The following is a 13,680-nucleotide window of genomic DNA, read 5'->3' as shown; positions in this document are numbered from 1 at the left end:
TCTGTTCTAATTCTGTTCTAGTTCTGTTCTAGTTCTGTTCTAGTTCTGTTCTAGTTCTGTTCTAGTTCTGTTCTAGTTCTGTTCTAGTTCTGTTCTAGTTCTGTTCTAGTTCTGTTCTAGTTCTGTTCTAGTTCTGTTCTAGTTCTGTTCTAGTTTTGTTCTAGTTTTGTTTTAGTTTTGTTCTATTTCTGCTAAAGTTCTGTTCTAGTTGTTCTAGTTCTGCTCTAGTTCTATTTTTGTTCTGCGCTAGTTCTGATCTTATTCCATTTTTGTTCTGTTCTTGTTGTAGTTCTGTTCGAATTTTGTTCCAGTTCCGCTCTTGTTATCTTTTAGTTCTGTTCCAGTTTTGCTTTGCTTTTATTCAGATTTTATTCCGTTCTAGTTGATGGTTGATTCTTCTCCACTTCTGATCGAGGTCAGTCCTACTTTCAGTTCTTCATTAAATTCCGTTTTTTTTTTTTTGCTCAATTCGTTTTTTCTGTCATCTTTTGTAAATTTTTTGTCTCTGCCTTTGAAAAAAAAAACTTTCAGGTCAAACTTTTTGCTCATCACATTTGTGCTTAACTTTAACTCATTTGTTTAAATTCAATATTATAGGATTTTTTTATTTATTCCTTTTATCTTCAAGCTGACAGAAAAATGTAATGAAAAATCTCCAAGTAAATGGAACAAATGCAAATAAAACTGAACGAATGAAAATGACGACAGACAGAGGCAAACAAAAAGAAAAATGTTTCGACTTTTAATACAATTGTAAGTTTTTCAGTTCATTTAACACATTATCCTTGCAACACTAAGTGTATGAGTGACTGAGTATGTGTCGACGTCAGTAAGTGTTTGCTCAAGTGTAGGGATTTTGAAAAACACCAGGGTATAGGAGAAACTATAGCACAGAGTCTTAAGTATACACAAGGTCTAGATGACCATTTACAAAAAAAAAAAAAAAGAAGAGAAAATACTATGCAAACTCATTCAGAATTTTTTTATAAGAATTTAAAAGACAAATGTGAACACAGTTTGCTTTGAATTTTGAGCAAAATGAAGAATTGATTAAGAAATACATATGGCAAAAGAATACACATTTTTTATCAAATTAAAAGTTAAAGAATGCCTTTCTTTCGTTCTTATTATTTTTGTTTTTTTATTTGTAATTTTAATTTTTCCTTTACTTTATTATTGTTGAATTTTTATTTTAAGTTTATTATTATTTCCTGTTTTCAATGTTTAATGGAATATATTTCTTTCAAACAAAACAATAAAGGGATGTAGGAAAACTTTTACAACAAAGTCCTCAACAGCAAAAGCAACAATATTATCATTATCATCATCAACATGATTTTCATTGTAAACATCATTATTTAGTTTTCTACTATACTTTTTAACACGTTAAGTGCTAAATGTAGTATCTTTTAGAATGAAAAGCAAAGTTTAAATTTATGCATTTATTCCTCTACTATACAGTCCGTCCATCTGTGTCTGTCTGTCTTTTAGTCATGCAGTCTTTCATTCGTCTATCTATTCATTCATTACATTGCATTAAGAAAATTGCATATTTACTCGCATTTTCATTGTTAGAGACAAAAGTTTCCATAGTTCAGTTTAGCTTTTTATTTAATGCTGCAGTACGTCGACAACTTAGTGCATATCTTTATAAATTTTAATACAATTCTTAAGTTTCACGTTATGTTTTTCTTTTCTTTTTCATTTTTTGTTGTCTAGTGTTGTCTTGTACATATTTTTGTAGCTTTTCAACAACATGCTACACAAAACTTTTTGTTTCCTGTTTATTTACGCGCAACAAACTAAAAAATTTAATTTATTATTTGTTTCATTTTATTTCCAGTTAAGTTTGTTTTTCAAACCGCCTTAAAGTACTGTAAAAATACAATAATAATGTATGATAATTGAGAATGTTTATTAAGCAACTAAAAGGGAATTTAAAATATTTGGGTTAAATAACAAACGGTGGGTGCAACTATATAAGAAGTATTACAGAACCCTAAGTTTTAGTTTAGTTCTATTTCAGTTCTAGTTCAGTTCCAGTTCAGTTCTAGTTCAGTTCAGTTCTAGTTCAGTTCTAGTTCAGTTCAGTTCTAGTTCAGTTCTAGTTCAGTTCTAGTTCAGTTCTAGTTCAGTTCTAGTTCAGTTCTAGTTCAGTTCTAGTTCAGTTCTAGTTCAGTTCTAGTTCAGTTCTAGTTCAGTTCTAGTTCAGTTCTAGTTCAGTTCTAGTTCAGTTCTAGTTCAATTCTAGTTCACTTCTTTTTCAGTTTTAGTTCAGTTCTAGTTCAGTTCTAGTTCTGTACTAGTTCTGTTCTAGTTCTGTACTAGTTCTGTTCTAGTTCTGTTATAGTTCTGTTCTAGTTCAGTTCTAGTTCAGATCTAGTTCAGCTCTAGTTCACTTCTAGTTCAGTTTTAATTCACTTCTAGTTCAATCTTATGTCAATTCTAGTTCAGTTCTAGTTCAGTTGTAGTTCAAATCTAGTTTAATTCTAGTTCAGTTCTAGTTCAATTATAGTTTTGTTCTAGATATGTTCAGTTCTAGTTCAGCTCTACTTCAGTTCTAGTTCGGTTCTAGTTCAGTTCTAGTTCAGTTCTAGTTCTAGTTCAGTTCTAGTTCAGTTCTAGTTCAGTTCTAGTTCAGTTCTAGTTCAGTTCTGGTTCAGTTCTAGTACAGTTCTAGTTCAGTTCTAGTTCAGTTCTAGTTCAGTTCTAGTTCAGTTCTAGTTCAGTTCTAGTTCAGTTCTAGTTCAGTTCTAGTTCAGTTCTAGTTCAGTTCTAGTTCAGTTCTAGTTCAGTTCTAGTTCAGTTCTAATTCAGTTCTAGTTCAGTTCTAGTTCAGATCTAGTTCAGTTCTAGTTCAGTTCTAGTTCAGTTCTAGTTCAGTTCTAGTTCAGTTCTGGTTCAGTTCTAGTTCAGTTCTAGTTCAGTTTTAGTTCAGTTCTAGTTCAGTTCTAGTTCAGATCTAGTTCAGTTCTAGTTCAGTTCTAGTTCAGTTCTAGTTCAGTTCTAGTTCAGTTCTAGTTCAGTTCTGGTTCAGTTCTAGTTCAGTTTTAGTTCAGTTCTAGTTAAGTTCTAGTTCAGTTCTAGTGCAGTTATAGTTCAGTTCTAGTTCAGTTCTAGTTCAGTTCTAGTTCAGTTCTAGTTCAGTTCTAGTTCAGTTCTAGTTCAGTTCTAGTTCAGTTCTAGTTCATTTCTAGTTCAGTTCTAGTTCTGTTCTGGTTCAGTTCTAGTTCAGTTCTAGTTCAGTTCTAGTTCAGTTCTAGTTCAGTTATAGTTCAGTTCTAGTTCAGTTCTAGTTCAGTTCTAGTTCAGTTCTAATTCATTTCGAGTTCAGTTCTAGTTCTGCTCTAGTTATGTTCTAGTTCTGTTGTAGTTATGTTCTAGTTCTGTTCTAGTTCCGTTCTAGTTGTGTTCTAGTTCTGTTCTAGTTCTGTTCTAGTTCAGTTCTAATATAATTCTAGTTCGGTCTTAGTACAGTTCTAGTTCAGCTCTAATTCAATTCTATTTCAGTTCCAGTTCTGTTTTAGTGTTGTTTTAGTTCCATTTTTTTGCATTTAGATAATCCTATAATAAAATTTTTGCTATTTTTGTTTACATCTGGCATCATTTAAAAGTATTTTTTAAGAGCTTCACAAAAGATCTCTTTATTTCTCATACTCTTTTTCATTTTGTCTTTTCTTGCTCTTCCACTCCATTTCTCTTCTCAAATGTAGATATGTAAAGATGTTTGTTTTTATCTGAGTAGATTTTTCTGTTTATAATAATTTTAATGCTCTTGAAAAAAAAATACATGAGCCAAAAAACTGCACACTTTTTCCTCCAGTAATAGAAAACCGCTTTTTACTCTAGACGTGTAAAAACACTGAAAGATTGTTTTAGAAAAGAAAAACAAAGTTAGAAATTAAAAAGTTTATAAAATAAAAAAATTTGTAAAAATAAAGACAATTTTAAAATTGTTCAATTTAATTCTATTAAAATACGTGTTTATTAAAAAAACCAAAAGTTATTGAAAGTGAAGAAATTAATACAATTTTTTATTACACGTAAGTGAAGAGATAAATGCTGTTTAATTTGTGTTTGTTATTATTAAAAATAAAGAGAGGGAGATAGTGAAGCTGTCATGTTAAAAGTGTTGCCAGATGGAATAAATGTTTGGTGTTTTTAAACAGTTCTGTTGACAAATAATGTTGACATTTGTTGCTTTTTTTTTAATTTGAGTGTGGTGTGTACATAACTTTTTGTTGTTGTTGTTGTTGTTTATCATAAAAACACGCTTAAAATAATTGTATTATTGTTTTTACTTTGATATCTCAGAGATACAAACATTTCTGCTTCATGTTTAACAACAACAACATGTTTAGCATAACTTCACGATCAGAGTGTCTATCAAACCTTCTTCTCCTCTTTCTTCTGCCGACAAAACAGCTTGTCGTCTACTCACCTTAACTTCTTGTCATTATTTACAATTTCAACAACAACTATTTGCTTTTAAGCTTGACGCTTAAAAATTGGTTAAAAAGCGAAACAGTTTGATTTTGAAATACGGCGTATTGAAATAACAAAAGCGGGTAGAACAAATTAAAAAAAAAGAAAAATTTACAGAAAAAATTACAAAAAAGCAAACATGTAAATACAAAAAATAATGTGAAAAAATTTTAATTTATTAAACAAAATAGTATCCGCTCAAAAATAATGTTAATTCCACACAAAAAAAAGGAATCCTTTAAAAATTAAATATTAATTGTTTATTAAAAAAACGCCACGTTTAGTTTTTATTAATTATTCTTCTTAATTTTATTGTTGCTGTAATTTTATTCAACGTGTTATTGTTCTATTTACACAGTTTCTTTAGTTTACTTGTTTAGGTGAAAATAAATAACAACACTAAAAAAACTTAAGGCTTTTGAAACAAATAAAAGCATAATTGTAAAATCATATTATTCTCTTATTTTTATGTGTGCTTTCCAATGATTAATAATAATAATGTGTTTTGTGTTGTTTTCCTTGCTCTTGACATAATTTTACTCAAACACCACAACATTGTACTCTCGCTCCCTCCTCTCTATCATCATCACCTGTAATAAAAGAAAACAATGAAATTAGTATTGCCAGACATCTAAATTTTTTTAACAGATTTACATAGAATATTTTAAATGTTTTCGATATTAATAGATAGATAGATAGATAGATAGATAGATAGATAGATAGATAGATAGATAGATAGATAGATAGATAGATAGATAGATAGATAGATAGATAGATAGATAGATAGATAGATAGATAGATAGATAGATAGATAGATAGATAGATAGATAGATAGATAGATAGATAGATAGATAGATAGATAGATAGATAGATAGATAGATAGATAGATAGATAGATAGATAGATAGATAGATAGATAGATAGATAGATAGATGACTGTATACAGTATACACTGTATAAAAATTGACACTGTATAAAAACTATAACTATATATGATTTAAGCTAGATACTAGAACTAAAAATACAAAAATAATTTTTTCTTAAACAAAAAGTATTCTTACCCACGGAAATTCTTTAAAAAATTTCCTGAAATTTTCATTTAAAAATTCTTTAATAAACAAACTTTTTAATAATTATAATCCTGAAAGTATTCATATCGTATAATTTATAACCAGGGAAACCGAAAACATGCTCTAAAAAAAGTGTTTTAAGCGCTTTAAATATGCCGTAAAAATGTCAAAATATGCTCTTAAAATTTAAAATATATGCTCCAAAAATAAAATTTTTTATTATTTTTTAACATTGAAAAGCTCAAAAAGACTGAAATTGTAATGAAATAATAAATGTTTTATGTCATATTCTATATCCTCCAACATTTTTTATAAATGTTTCATCTCATAGTTTGAAGAACTAGTATAATAGAATTCCGTTTTACGTTCAGATAACCAATAAATAACATGAAACCATTTGGTCCCCAAAAAACATATTTCAAACGAAAAAGTTTGACACATTTCTTCCAATTGTATTCATAGCTTTTAAACTGACATTTCAATCGGTGTTGTCATAAATTCCAATAATTAGTTTTTTAAACTATAAAAATGGATTGGTCTCATGAAATCAAAAGTAATCGGTTTTATGTCCGATTTCAAATATAATGGCTTATTGAATAAAAAACTATAATATAACGAATTTTTTTTTTAAATTGTAAAATAGGCTAAAAAATTAAAAAAAAAAAATAAAAAAATAGAATTTTATTTTTTTTTAATAAAGTTTTGAAAAGAAAATTAAAAATGTATAAAAACGAAAACATCAAAATATGCACTAAAAGAGTAAAATATGCTCTAAAAACTCGACAATATGCCTTAAATATACTAAAAAGTCAAATCATGCAAAATTATGCTCTTATGGGTAAAATATGCAAAAATATGCTCTAACAAATCGATGCCAAAATTCTCAAATTGGTCTGAAACGTGTAAATATCTTATCCATGAGTCCATACGACGCACCACAAAAAACATGCATTTGCATATATTGGTTTCCCTGTTTAGAACCTTTGATTGTAAAATTACTCACTACCAAACATTCTCCCACAAAACTTCCCCGAGAACTTCCTATTGATTTACTAACGAATGTACAAACCTAAAAATTTATAGTTGGTTTGTGCATTGAAGAATTTCCAGCAAAATGCATTTTGTTATTTAAACTAACTATAAGAACACACATCTATTATATAAAATCATAAACAACTAAAATATCTTACAACACAAGTGCTCCGAAGTAAAACTGCTTAAGATGAAAACCTAAGAGGATGAGGATGATACTGATACTCAAATTGCTGCTGTGTTGCACTTTAAAAACACCTGGCTGCTGTCTTGAAAAACGAAGACAAGGTAAATGTCATGGCAATGTTATCAAAGTCTAAAGCAAACGTATGTTTTAATGTAGATAGATATGTGAAACGGCACGTAAATACTAACATCCTTTGGATATATATTTACAAACAATACATTCACCTTGAGTTTTCTACATCGAGTAGTAGTTGTTGTCTATCGGTGGTAAATCGCCAGGAATTGTTATAACATTCAAACAAACGTAAAAAGACAATAGAACAGGAATAGACAAGACAACAAAATGCAAGTATGCGTAGATCCTGTAGTAGTTCTGCAATGATTTTCAATGTTCGTTTGTCTCAAAACAATGACATTTGAAACTATGAAATGATTTTTCATTTGTATGAATGAATTTGAATAGATTGGAAAAGATAAAAGGATATATAACTGAAGAGGATTGAGATGAAAATATTTGCAGAATTTACAATTACAGTCTAACACAGCGCCATCTGTTAATGAAATTTACATCTGTCTTATTACTTGAAGTTCTAAAACTTTTGAATATCTTTTCTCATCCACGTTGTTATTGATTTATTATTAGTTTAACATATTCTACTGTCATCTTACTTTAGTTATCCTTCTGTTTTTTATGATGATTTCAATATCATTGTTAAAAAAAAATACATTTTTAAGAAGACATTTTGCTTTTTATAAGTTTGTAAAAGAAAACTTATAATGTATACATATTTTCCTGCTTAAAGATTTTATCTTCTTATTTTACTCATAAACTGTGAAAAAGCCATTGAACCAACGTTGTGTTGTAAAAAAATCACATGTGTTTAAGATATTAAAGAAGAAACACAAATATTTATTTAAAAGTTATTGAATTATGAAGATTAAATGCATAAAATAAAGCATCACTTTTAGGGGAGTGTACAGAGAAAATGCATGTTAAAATAAAAGCATACTTATAGGGATAAGAAAATGCAAATCTATTGAAAAACTTAATTTAAACAAAAAGGGAAGTGTTAAAAGCTAAACTTTTATGTTTAAATATTAGATATTTGTCTAATAATATAGTAACGTTAAGCACATTTAAGGATACATTCCGATTAAAGCTAAAGATGTGGATATGTACATATATGATATAGATGTAGCCTTAATACTTGATCCCTACTTCATCTACTATATATCGATTTATCTAACTATCTATCTATCTATCTATCTATCTATCTATCTATCTATCTATCTATCTATCTATCTATCTATCTATCTATCTATCTATCTATCAATCTATCTAGATCTATCTATCTAGATCTATCTATCTAGATCTATCTATCTATCTATCTATCTATCTATCTATCTATCTATCTATCTATCTGGATCTATCTATCTATCTATCTATCTATCTATCGGACTTTTAACTGCATTTGAACAAAAAGTGGGAAATCTATTTTGGTAAGACATAATTCCATTTTTTGCAGATTCCCAGTATTTGATTGATATGGCAACTCTTTAGTAAATGATGTTTGATAAAATTACTCATTTAATTTGGGAGAGCAATTTTCAAATGTTTATAAAAGAGAGTTTTATTGTTGAGATATTTTTTTATGTTAAAGAGTTATTAAGAGTATAACTATTGAGTACCGGTAATAATCAATTTGCTGTATGAACAAATGACGTCACAAGATACTCAATCGGACACACAAATCTTTAGCAAAATTAAAGAAATGAAAGTTTAACAACAACTCTAGTTATTAATAATAATTATTCATATAAGAAAACAACGGCAATACATATCAGTGAAATCATAAATAAAGGAAAATGTAAATATAAATAATATTTATTATAGATTTTAATGAATTTTTACGTCAAACATGAAAATCAGACGTGAGAGATAAGAAAAAAATCAAAGTGAAATAAAACCAATAATGAAAACAACAACATTTTTGTGTGAAAGAAATCAAATTTAAATCAATTGAATTGAATGAATATTTTTTGTTATGGTTTATCAACAAAAAAGTGCCTTTAAAAAATACAAATTTGAGGGTATTGATAATTGTAATTAATTTCTTAAATTTGTTGTTGTTAAATTTATTGTTTATTTATAAAATGCATAGACGCGAGTTTATTTTTATTTATATTTTATGAATGTGTTTACATATCGCGTGATTTTTCTCAATTTAACAAATCGATTTTAAAGATTGTGTGCTTTGGCTCAATAATTTTAAAAAAAACAAGTTTTAATTTTATTACAAATTCATAGTTTAACTATAAACAATAAAAAAATGCAAATTTCCATACAATATAGAATAAAAATCTATTAAATCGTAACAAGATCTATAAAAAAATCAATATTAGTACAGTGTGAAAGTAGTTTCCTACAAAGTGTTTACATTGTTAAAAATACCTGTTAATAAACTACTTTGTAATGAAGTTTTCATAAATTTGTTTTAATTGTTTATAAACATTTTAACAATGTTTTTAATGAGTTAATTAAAAACGTCTGTACTGTTCAGTATCTGTTCGTTATAGTGAAACTTTTGAAGCTAAAAATTTAAATAAATTATCAACATTAAATAAATTTGTTTACAACAATCATGATTATAATTGATGCTGATGCAAGTGATGTAAGTTTTGCTTAACTGGAAATTAATTCATTTATCTTTTATATTTTTTGCTTTTTTTAATACACGGTGAAAACGTTTTTAAAAGCTGACAGTTTATAATTTATTAAATTTCTAGGAAAATTTATTAAAATAATAATAAAATCTTTAGTTCCAAAGGGACTAGAGTTTTAGTTAATGACATGTTCTAAAGCAGTATTGCAATAGCTAAGTTCCATATGTGCTCCAGTTCAATTGCTGATTAGTTCTAGTTTAGATCTAGTTCAATTCTCGTTCAGTTTTATTTCAGTTCTAGTTCAGTTTTAAGTCACTTCTAATACAATTTTAATGCGGCTCTAGTCCAGTTTTATTTCTGTTTAGTTCTATTTCTATTTATAGTTCAGTTCTAGTTTAGTTCAATTTTAATGCGGCTCTAGTCCAGTTTTATTTCTGTTTAGTTCTATTTCTATTTATAGTTCAGTTCTAGTTTAGTTCAATTCTGTTTTAGTTCTAGTTTAGTTCTATTTCAATTCTAGATCAGTTCTATTTCAGTTTTAGTTTAGTTTTAGTTTAGTTCTAGTTCAGTTATAGTTCAGTTCTAGTTCAGTTCTAGTTCAGTTCTAGTTCAGTTCTAGTTTAGTTTAGTTTTAGTTCAGTTCTAGTTTAGTTTAGTTTTAGTTCAGTTCTAGTTCAGTTCTAGTTCAGTTCTAGTTCAGTTCTAGTTCAGTTCTAGTTCAGTTCAGTTCTAGTTCAGTTCTAGTTCAGTTCTAGTTCAGTTCTAGTTCAGTTCTAGTTCAGTTCTAGTTCAGTTCTAGTTCAGTTCTAGTTCAGTTCTAGTTCAGTTCTAGTTCAGTTCTAGTTCAGTTCTAGTTCAGTTCTAGTTCAGTTCTAGTTCAGTTCTAGTTTTAGTTTAGTTCTAGTTCAGCTCTAGTTCAGTTCTAGTTCAGTTTTAGTTAAGTTCTAGTTCAGTTCTAGTTTAGTTCTACTTCAGTTCTAGTTCAGTTCTAGTTCAGTTCTAGTTCAGTTCTAGTTCAGTTCTAGTTCAGTTCTAGTTCAGTTCTAGTTTCAGTTCTAGTTCAGTTCTAGTTCAGTTCTAGTTCAGTTCTAGTTCAGTTCTAGTTCAGTTCTAGTTCAGTTCTAGTTCAGTTCTAGTTCAGTTCTAGTTCAGTTCTAGTTCAGTTCTAGTTTAGTTCTAGTTCAGTTCTAGTTCAGTTCTAGTTCAGTTCTAGTTCAATTCTAGTTCAGTTCTAGTTCAGTTCTAGTTCAGTTCTAGTTCAGTTCTAGTTCAGTTCTAGTTCAGTTCTAGTTCAGTTCTAGTTCAGTTCTAGTTCGGTTCTAGTTCAGTTATAGTTCAGTTCTAGTTCAGTTATAGTTCAGTTATAGTTCTAGTTCATTTCTAGTTCAGTTCAAGTTTGTTTCTAGTTCAGTTCTAGTTCAGTACTAGTTCAGTTCTAGTTCAGTTCTAGCTCAGTTCTAGTTCAGTTCTAGTTCAGTTCTAGTTCGGTTCTAGTTCAGTTCTAGTTCAGTTCTAGTTCAGTTCTAGTTCAGTTCTAGTTGAGTTTTAGTTTAGTTCTAGTTTAGTTTTAATTTACATGTAGTTTAGTTCAGTTCTGTTTTAGTTCTAGTTTAGTTTTAGTTTGGTTCTATTTCAGTTGTAGTTTAGTTCTAGTTCAGTTCTGTTTCAGTTCTAGTTCAGTTCTAGTTCTAGCTCAGTTCTAGTTCAGTTTTAGTTTAATTGTAGTTTAGTTCCAGTTCAGTTCTTGCTTAGTTCTAGTTCAGATCTAGTTCAATTCTAGTTCAGTTCTAGTTCAGTCCTAGTTTAGTTCTAGTTTAGTTCAGTTCTAGTTTAGTTTTAGTTCAATTCTAGTTCAATTCTAGTCCTGTTCTAGTGCAGTTCTAGTTTTATTCAGTTCTGTTTCAGTTCTAGTTCGGTTTTAGTTCAATTCTAGTTCTGTTCTAGTTCAGTTGTAACTTAGTTCTAACAGTTCTAATTTAATTGTAGCTTAGTTCTAGTTATAAATTGGTTAGTCATAAATCCTCCCAAAACTGCCTTCACTTAAATAAAAAAAGTCAAAAATCACCTTTTACTTCTTTCTAGCTTTACTAACTAATTGCTTTAAATAAGTTAGTTAAAATATACTTTTGTTTAAAAAGTTCTTTAATTAGTTGATTTTTGAAACACACAAAGTGATTGTTAAGGCATTTATAGCTTTAGTTAAAAACAACATTCATTTCAAAAATAATAATTGCTTAGTTTATATATCAATCAAACTTAATTTTATTCAATTTAAGATTTACCTTATATTACAATTAAATATAATATTCTTTGTTTGTAACATAATCTGTATTGGATTATGTTTAAATCAGCTTTCATAATTATAATATTATAGTTATAGTAATCTGTATTTATGTAATTGCTTAATATACATACATATGTATTTATGGAGTAAATTCATAATTTAATGAAACTGCAATTTAGTTTTATTACAAAACTATAACACAAAATTAATTTAATTGCTTTTATTAGGTACAAAATATTCCCTCTATTACATTATGAATATCAAATTACTATTTACGTGTAATAAAATTATGAACAAAATGAATGTTTGTTGAAAATAAAAAACGCACAAAAATATTAAATTGCTCGATTATTTAAAATGGCTTTTGAAATGGCTTTGTCAAATAACCTAGGGGCTTTAATTCTGTGCAAATGACTAGTGCTAGAGGAAGAATATATACGCAGAGATTTAAAGGAATCAGACGATTAATTTGCTATTATTCTTGATCTAGTTTAGTTTTAATGTGGAGCTATTTCAGCTTATGTTTAGTTATAGATCAGTTCCAATTCAGTTATAAATCAGCAGTTCTGTTCTAGTTTTGTTTTATTCATTTCATGTTCTAGTTAAGTTCCAGTTCTCTTCTAGTTCTATTCCAGTTCTTTTCTAGTTCTGTTGTGTTCTAGTTTTGTTCATTTTATGTTCTAGTTCTGTTCTATTTTTGTTCTAGTTCTGTTATAGTTCTGTTCTAGTTCTTCTCTAGCTCTGTTCTAGTTCTTTTCTAGTTTTGTTCAAGTTCTGTTCAAGTTGTGTTCAAGTTCTTTTCAACTTCTGTTCAAGTTCTATTATAGTTCTATTATAGTTCTGTTTTAGTTCTGTTCTAGTATTGTTCTAGTTCTGTTTAATGGGATTAGTTTTTAGCCTATTTATAGTCTATTAATTCAATCCCGGGGCGTTCTATACAGTTATGTATAATAATATTTATATTATTTATACCTCTAACTAGAGCGTACCTTGAGCATATATGCTGTGACCCGAAAGATGGTGAACTATACTTGATCAGGTTGAAGTCAGGGGAAACCCTGATGGAAGACCGAAACAGTTCTGACGTGCAAATCGATTGTCAGAATTGAGTATAGGGGCGAAAGACCAATCGAACCATCTAGTAGCTGGTTCCCTCCGAAGTTTCCCTCAGGATAGCTGGTGCATTTAAAAATTATGTAAAATAATCTTATCTGGTAAGGGTCGAAACGATCTTAACCTTCTATTATAGTTCTGTTCTAGTTTTGTTCTAGTTCTGTTTAAGTTCTGTTCTAGTTTTGTTCTTGTCCTGTTATCGTTCTGTTCTAGTTCTTTTTAAGTTCTGTTTTAGTTATGTTCTAGTTCTGTTCTAGTTCTGTTCTAATTCTGTTCTAATTTTTTTCTAGTTTTGTTGAAGTTCTGTTCAAGCTGAGTTCAAGTTCTGTTCAAGTTCTGTTCAAATTCTATTATAGTTCTGTTTTAGTTCTGTTATAGTTCTGTTCTAGTTCAGTTCAAGTTCTGTTCTAGTTCTGTTCAAGTTGTGTTCAAGTTCTGTTCAAGTTCTGTTCAAGTTCTATTATAGTTCTATTATAGTTCTGTTTTAGTTCTGTTCTAGTTCTGTTCTAGTTCTGTTCTAGTTCTGTTCAAGTTCTGTTCTTGTTCTGTTCTTGTTCTGTTCTAGTTCTGTTCTAGTTCTGTTCTAATTCTATTCTAGTTCTGTTCTAGTTCTGTTCTGGTGCTGTTCTGGCGCTGTTCTGGTTCTGTTCAAGTTATGTTCTAGTTCTGTTCTAGTTCTGTTCTAGTTCTGTTTTAGTTCTGTTATAGTTTTATTCTAGGTCTGTTCTAGTTCTGTTTAAGTTCTGTCCTTGTTCTGTTCTAGTTCTGTTCTAGTTCTGTTCTAGTTCTGTTCTAGTTCTGTTCTAGTTCTGTTCTAGTTCTGTTCTAGTTCTGTTCTAGTTCTGTT

Source organism: Lucilia cuprina, chromosome 5 (genome assembly GCF_022045245.1).
Source record: "Lucilia cuprina isolate Lc7/37 chromosome 5, ASM2204524v1, whole genome shotgun sequence".
Classification (NCBI taxonomy): Eukaryota; Metazoa; Arthropoda; class Insecta; order Diptera; family Calliphoridae; genus Lucilia; species Lucilia cuprina.
This window is presented reverse-complemented; position numbering follows the sequence as displayed.